Genomic DNA, 7,500 nt, shown 5'->3' with positions numbered 1-7,500 from the left:
GGGTCGATAAATTAAGTACCAGTTGCGTACTGAGGTCGATCTAATCGATTGCCCTCCCTCCCTCCCTCGAAATTTCGGGTCTTGTGCCTAGAGTAGAAAAGAATATAATCCAGTAATGTTGGAAAGAGACAAAATCCAAAGTATACAGAACATGAAGCCCTCCGGAAAGAATATTCCTACAGAATGGAGATTTTAGAAATGAAATTGAATGCGAGAAATACCATAGAAGCAAGTACCCTGAGGGCAGAAGCTTTAATAAGGTACGGATCAGCATTTATTGAATGTTATTAAAGGATGAGCTGAAGGAGATCAACAGTAAAAACGAGGAAGCGGATTATAATGCAGCGAAGTATGCGTTTCTAGTTTGATGCTGAGCGGTTAAAGAGAAGGAGGAAAAGGGTTAATGAAAGAAATGGAGAGAGAGAGAGAGAGAGAGAGAGAGAGAGAGAGAGAGAGAGAGAGAGAGAGAAGAGAGAGAGAGGTAGAGAGAGATAGAGATAGAGAGAGAGAGAGAGAGAGAGAGAGAGAGAGAGAGTGAGGGAGAAAAGTAGAGAGCGAGAGAGGGAGAGAGGGAGAAAGAAAAGGAGAGAGAGAAATAGAGCTAGAGAGAAATTATTAATGTCTTTACTCTTGTTAGCTTCAGTCATTAGACTGCGGCCATGCTGGGGCACCGCCTTGAAGAACTTTTAGTCGAATGATTCAACCCCTGTGCTTTATTTTAAAGCCTGGTTCTTAATCTATTGGTCTCTTATGCTGAGCCATTGGGTTACAGGGACATAAGCACACCAACAGCGGTTGTCAAACGATGATAGGGGATACGTACATACACACACACACACACAAATATACGACGGGTTTCTTTCAGTTTCCGTCTACCAAATCCACACTCACAAGGCACTGGGTGGCCCGAACCTATAGTAGAAGACACTTGCCCAAGGTGCCACGCAGTGGGACTGAACACGGAACCATGTGGTTGGGAAGCAAGCTTCTTACCGCACAGCCACGCCTACGTCTATGTATGTATAGGTAAAGATAGATAGATAGAGATAGATAGATAGATAGATAGATAGAGATAGATAGATAGATAGATTGATAGAAAGATAGATAGAGGCAGAGAGATGTAGAGAGAGGGGAGAGAAAGGGAGAGAAAAAGAGAGAGAGAGAAAGTAATGCAGGTCGGACGTCTTAAATCCAGTAACATTCAGACCTGGGCATTATCAGACCTGGAAAACATAAAGCTACCCTCTGAGAGGAACCTCTTTGTAAACTAGTTGGTCATCACATTTCATGTAAGTATGTAGGCATATATGTATATTTTCTCGATCGAGCGATCTACCAGAGAAATCAGTCAACGTGTTGACGGGATTTTAATCAAAGCTATTGCTTTATAAGTTTGTTCAGAGTTGTCTTAGGTGCATCCCATTGACAAGAGTCAATAAACTCGAAACATCGATGTCTGGGATTCCTGATAGGTGGCGATACTGACCAAAACGGGTGTTTTCACACCTTTTTACCATAAGAGAGATATTTTCTCCACGGTAACTGCAGTGTATTTACCTTTTAGCAGTTGAAATATGTCACAAGCATATTTTAACTAACCTAAATTTTGTTTATGCCTAAACACTGCTTGGCGCCAACATTTCGTTATGCATATATATATATATATATATATATGTATGTAATTGCCAACCAAGTATGGCGTCCTATACAGAACAGTGCTACTGACGTTTATAGCCACAAGAAGACATCTCCTCCAACTGGCTAACGACACACATTCTGTGTCCGATTATTATTTGCGAGGAGAGGTCATCGCTCCCATCTCTAGCCATCTCTAGCCGTCCTCAGTGTATGTTAATCGCAAGCTAGAGATGAAAACTCATTCCACTCGTAAAATACTATATGCTTTTTCCAGCGACAAATGTATATATATATATATATATATATATATATATATATATATATATAATAAGGATAGAGTTATTATTTAATGATTTAATAATACCATAATGTTTAATTTATATTATTAGTATGTTGGCCACTGATAAATCATTAAATAATGACTTTATCCTTATTATGTATAAAAATATATATTACTTCACTCTTCTAACATATTTACTGCAGAATTATTCCGAGTACATAATCATATGGTTAAAATGATGGACGCTTGGATTTTAAGTTCGCACTTACGTGCGGAATGCATATATATTACCCGTGCTTGTACGACTATATCGTAGCACTCCGTTCCAGTTAATCTGATCAACGGAACAGCCTGCTCGTGAAATTAAGGTGCAAGTGGCTAAGCACTCCACAGACACGTGTACCCTTTAACGTAGTTCTCGGGGAGATTCAGCGTGACACAGAGTTTGACAAGGCCGGCCCTTTGAAATACAGGTACAACAGAAACAGGAAGAAAGAGTGAGAGAAAGTTGTGGTGAAAGAGTGCAGCAGGGTTCACCACCCAGCCCCTGCCGGAGCCTCGTGGAGGTTTAGGTGTTTTCGCTCAATAAACACTCACAACGCCCGGTCTGGGAATCGAAACCGCGATCCTACGACTGCGAGTCCGCTGCCCTAACCACCACTGGGCCATTGCGCCTCCCTACATACGGTACTTTGTTGTTGTTGTTGTTGTTAGCACTCCGTCGCTTACGACGACGAGGGTTCCAGTTGATCCGATCAACGGAACAGCCTGCTCGTGAAATTAACGTGCAAGTGGCTGAGCACTCCACAGACACGTGTACCCTTAACAAAGAAACCGTGATCCTACGACCGCGTGTCCTCTGCCCTAACCACTAGGCCATTGCGCCTCCATACCTACAGTACATACGTGCGTATACACAAACAACAGAAACAACAATGACGACGACGACGACGACAGCAGAAAAAGCAACCGAAAGAACCGCACCTACTTTCACTTATATATGTATTAGCATATTTTAATAATTTCTTCTTACCTTATCAAATATTTAACTCGACTCTGCAATCTGCTGCTGCTTTCATGGACGAAGATAAAGCAGCTTTTAATCCGAATTCTTTAAAGGCTTGAAATGAAGAAAAGAGAACGATGATAAGATTTTTTTTCTGCTGGTTCTTCTTTTTGTTGCTGTTTCCATTCCTGCCGAGATAATTCGTTTCCTCAAGAACTGCCTTATTCATTCATTTATTTATTTATTTATTTATTTATTCTGTCTTGAACTTTGAAGCTTATTTGAACAGAAGAATGAGAAACGAATATATTAAGACATGTGTAGGGGTGGAGGTTCCTTAAATGGTGAAGTAGAAATGGAATTGTAATGAATAACGAGCAAAGGAAGAATACGTGGGAAACAAAGAGAGAGAAACAGAGGAAGAGAGAGAGAGAGACAAGGTGAAAAGAAAAAGGGAGAAAAAAGAGAGAGAGACAGAGAGAAAAGAGAAGGGGGGTGGGTGAGAGGGAGGGATGAAAAGCAGGAAAAGAGTATAAAAGCTTGACTCTGAAGAGAAATGGACTGAAGATGTGTAAGAGTGTGCATTGTGTGTGTGTGTGTGTGTGTGTTTGTGTGTGTGTGTGTGTGTGTGTGTGTGTGAGAGAGAGAGAGAGAGAGAGAAAGGGAGAGGGAAGAAAGAGAGCAGGGAGAGAGAGAGAAGGAAGAAAAAGAGTGTGAGAAGGGAGTAAGTGAGAGGGGGAGTAAGAGAGAGCGAGGGGAGTAAGACAGAAATCAAGGGAGAGGGGGAAAGAGAGAGAGAGAGAGAATGAGGGAGAGGGGGAAAGAGAGAGAGAGAGAGAGAATGAGGGAGAGGGAGAGAGAGAAATGTAGATAAGGTTGTGTGTGAAAAAGAAGCATTAGTAGTTACGGTTGTACGGCTTGCTTCGTAATCACGTGGATGCGGGTTTGACCCCATTGTTTGAAACCTTGAGTTTGTTCAACCATGGGTAGCGGGATGAGTAATGAATTATAAGTGGAATTTGGTAGAGGGAAAATTGTGCGGTTGCCCATCATAAATGTATGTATGTCTGGTCGCTTGAAATCGTTAATGGTAACATGTAACCCAGTACAACCTGTAATACGTTCGGGTCGTTGGTGATTAAGCATAGTAATCGTATTGGGTTTGGATGGTGAAGAGGGCGATTTGGGGCATCCTGCAGGATGAAAAGCAGGACCTGTTTAAGGGTTTATTGTCTCTGGCGAGTCAAGGGGCATTCAATAATGTGGTTGCTTTTTCCTGTTTTAAGCTTTGTTATACTTCATATGAAATGACGATGTATGTATGTTTGAATGTATGTCTATTATATTTTTTAATTATTATAAATCTTCCACCGAGAAAGGAGCCGGTTTCAAACAAAGATACAAGGCTTCATCTTTGGGATGTAGTTAACACAGACAAATTCACATTTGGAACTTGAGAAAAGTCTTGCATATTTTTACTGTTCCACTCATAGACTGCACTTGTAAGGTACGAATTAGCTGGTCGATTTCTCTTTCTGAAAATCCCAGTTTATCCAGATTCGCCTTTAAGCATTTACTAACAGAACCTACTGCTCCAATTATTATTGGTATGAATATGAATTCATAGTTTGGATAAAGAAACTGGAAGTTTCGAAGTAGTTGTCCATAGATATCCTCTTTTTCTTTGATTTTCAAAGAGATATTTATATCTACAGGGCAGCTGACCTCTATGACGGTACATGCCTCTGCCCCTCTGTCCCAAACAACAATATCCGACCTGTTCTGTTTACATTTGACAGAATTTTTGATGGGAATACTCCCCCAGCATTCCTTCAGTTGGTGTTCATGAATGTATTCTACAACAGAGGGATTTTCTAAGTTTGTTTCAGGACAGCTGTTTTTTGAAGATGGCATTGTAAATTGTTTTAGCAACAACATCGTGCCGCATGTATGTATGTATGTATGTATGTATGTATGTATGTATGTATGTATGTATGCATGTATGTATGCATGTATGCTTTGCAACCACTTCGGGTTCAGTCCTACTGCGTGATACCTTAGGCAAGTGCCTCCTACTATTGCCCTAAGTCGACCAATGAATTTGATAGACGGAAACTGTGTGGAAGCTCAATAAAGGTGCAGACGTTACTCTCAGAAAATTAATTCAAAATCGAATCCATTTCATATTTGAATTACACCGGATCATCGTAATAATTTCTGACGCGCGAAGGTGTCGTCCAGTGCAATTTAAACGTAAGAATCTAACAAATAGTTCATTAGAAATTTGGCACCAAATTTCAGAAATTGGTCAGAACTTCCAAGTACCAGATGGGAAAAATATCTAATTTATTTGATTTATTTGCCTCGAGTTAATTCTATTTGGATTGTCATTGTGTTTTGCGAAAATATTGTGAAAATAATGGATAAAACCATTTGTTGATATTGTTCTCAAAATAATGGAAGATAATTGAATTATTGGAAATAATTGAATAATTGTTGATAATTAAAAATAATATGACGAAAGTGATTGATGGATTGTATCATTAGGTTAATAACAATAGACAATTGATTCTCTATCTTTTCTCTTTTAATTTCTTTTACTTGTTTCAGTCATATGACTGCGGCCATGCTGGGGCACCATCTTGAAGAATTTGTAATCGATTGAAGTCACCGCAGTACTTATTGGTTTTTAAAGCCTGGTATTTATTCTATCGTTTTCTCTCCTCGTTTTCGGAACCGCTAAGTTTTGGGGGAAGTAAACACACCAACACCGGTTGTCAAGTGGTGGTGAAGCACATACACAGGCACAAAGACACACACACACACACACACACACACACACATATGCACATACACACACACATACACACAACACACACAAAGACTACACACACACATATTTATGTATGTATATATATATGTGTATACGACAAACGTCTATTAGTTTTCATCAAATCCACTCACAAGGTTTTGGTGATCCGACGCCGATGATCACTGAAATTTTACCCAAAGTGCCATGCGGTGGGACTGAACCCAGAACCATGTGGTCGGGAAGTTTGAAACAAACATGTTCTTAACTTCGCATAAAATATGAGAACAAACTGTTTTTAATTTCCAATTTTGTCTTATTTCCTCATTTTTGATATTTGTTAAGATGAACATACACAGCGAAAGCGGTCATGTTTTATAAAAGTCTCTTAAAATAACAAATAACAAAATCTTTAAACATACTTTAGTGCTGTGTCCACCTTTACTTTATGTATGTATGTATGTATGTGTGTATGTATGTATGTATGTATGTATGTATGTATGTATGTGTGTATGTATGTATGTATGTGTGTATGTGTGTATGTGTTTGTGTATGCGTGTATGAGTATATATGTGTGTATGTATATACACACACACACACATATATCGTATATAATATTCGAAATGCAGAGTAGACAAAACAGTGGACAACTGATGAAGGGATTGCCTGTCTCGTTTTTCTATTTGTTTCTTTCGTTGTTCAAAAAAAGTTCCTTTTCCATGTTTTTGTAATTCATGCTCTCGTTTTTCATGTTGTCTACGTTTGTATGTGTATATATATGTAAGCATGTACATGTATGTACATATGCATATATATATTATTTATATTATATATATAATGACTTATATATATGTATATATATATGTGTATATTTTTATATATATATATATATATATATATATATATATATATATATATATATATATATATATATATATATATAGATATATATCTGTATGTATGTATAAAAATATGTATGTGTATATATATATATATACATATATATATATATATAATACCAAAAGGGCTAACTTATACTATCACGATTGAAATATCTAGTTCAGTAATGGCGAACATTTTAGCTTGACTTGTCGACATGACAATTTCCGTCGCAGTTCTGCATCTAGAATGATACAGATATGTCATATATGTGTTTTAGTTGTAACTATAAAGACTTATAGATAAGCTTTTTATAACATGATATTGCAAAGAAATTTTATTTTTCAAAGTTCATCCCATGTTTCCTTAAAATTCGCAGCGTGTCACTACTAACGCGCATGTCATCAAACATGGTTGACATAAATTAACCCACAATAATCGAGAGATGATAGATTATATTTATTTGAGAGTAACATAGATACGTTCTCTGTGTTTCGATTCTGATGCATAATTCGAAAAAAACATGGAATCTAATATTCGTTAAAAAGTTGACAAATGAAATTAGAGTAAATTCTTCTCTCCGTATCTACAGGTGCAGGCGTGGTTGAGTGTTTCAGAAGCTCGTTTTGCAACAACGACACTTAGGGTTCAATTCCAGTGCGCAGCAACTTGGGCAAGTGTCTTCTATTATAACCCGGGCCGACGGATGTCTTGTGAGTAAATTTTTAAGCGAAAACTAAATGGAATCCCATCGTATGCACACACACACACACACACACACACACACACACACACACACACACACACACACACACACAAACACTCAAACACATACACACACACACACAAACACACACAAATACACGCACACACGCACATACACACAAA

The 7,500-nt window shown here is 38.1% G+C and overlaps 1 protein-coding gene across 3 annotated transcripts in view; it reads right to left on the bottom strand.

The window, feature by feature from the left end:
• Window positions 1-7,500, bottom strand: part of LOC106870565 (neuropeptide FF receptor 2) — a 90,455-nt gene that overhangs the window by 46,553 nt on the left and 36,402 nt on the right. For 2 of the 3 annotated variants that reach the window (XM_089355615.1, XM_089355616.1), the window contains one exon: window positions 2,952-3,038. The exons of the other annotated variant lie outside the window; for it this stretch is intronic. The gene's annotated coding sequence lies outside the window, so the exon portion shown is untranslated. The remainder of the gene's footprint in view (window positions 1-2,951; window positions 3,039-7,500) is intronic. 3 annotated transcript variants of the gene reach the window in all.

This window comes from Octopus bimaculoides, chromosome 7, assembly GCF_046866305.1.
Source record: "Octopus bimaculoides isolate indiv1 chromosome 7, ASM4686630v1, whole genome shotgun sequence".
NCBI lineage: Eukaryota > Metazoa > Mollusca > Cephalopoda > Octopoda > Octopodidae > Octopus > Octopus bimaculoides.
Note: the sequence above shows the minus strand (reverse complement) of the source record. Positions and strands in the feature narration are given on the sequence as shown.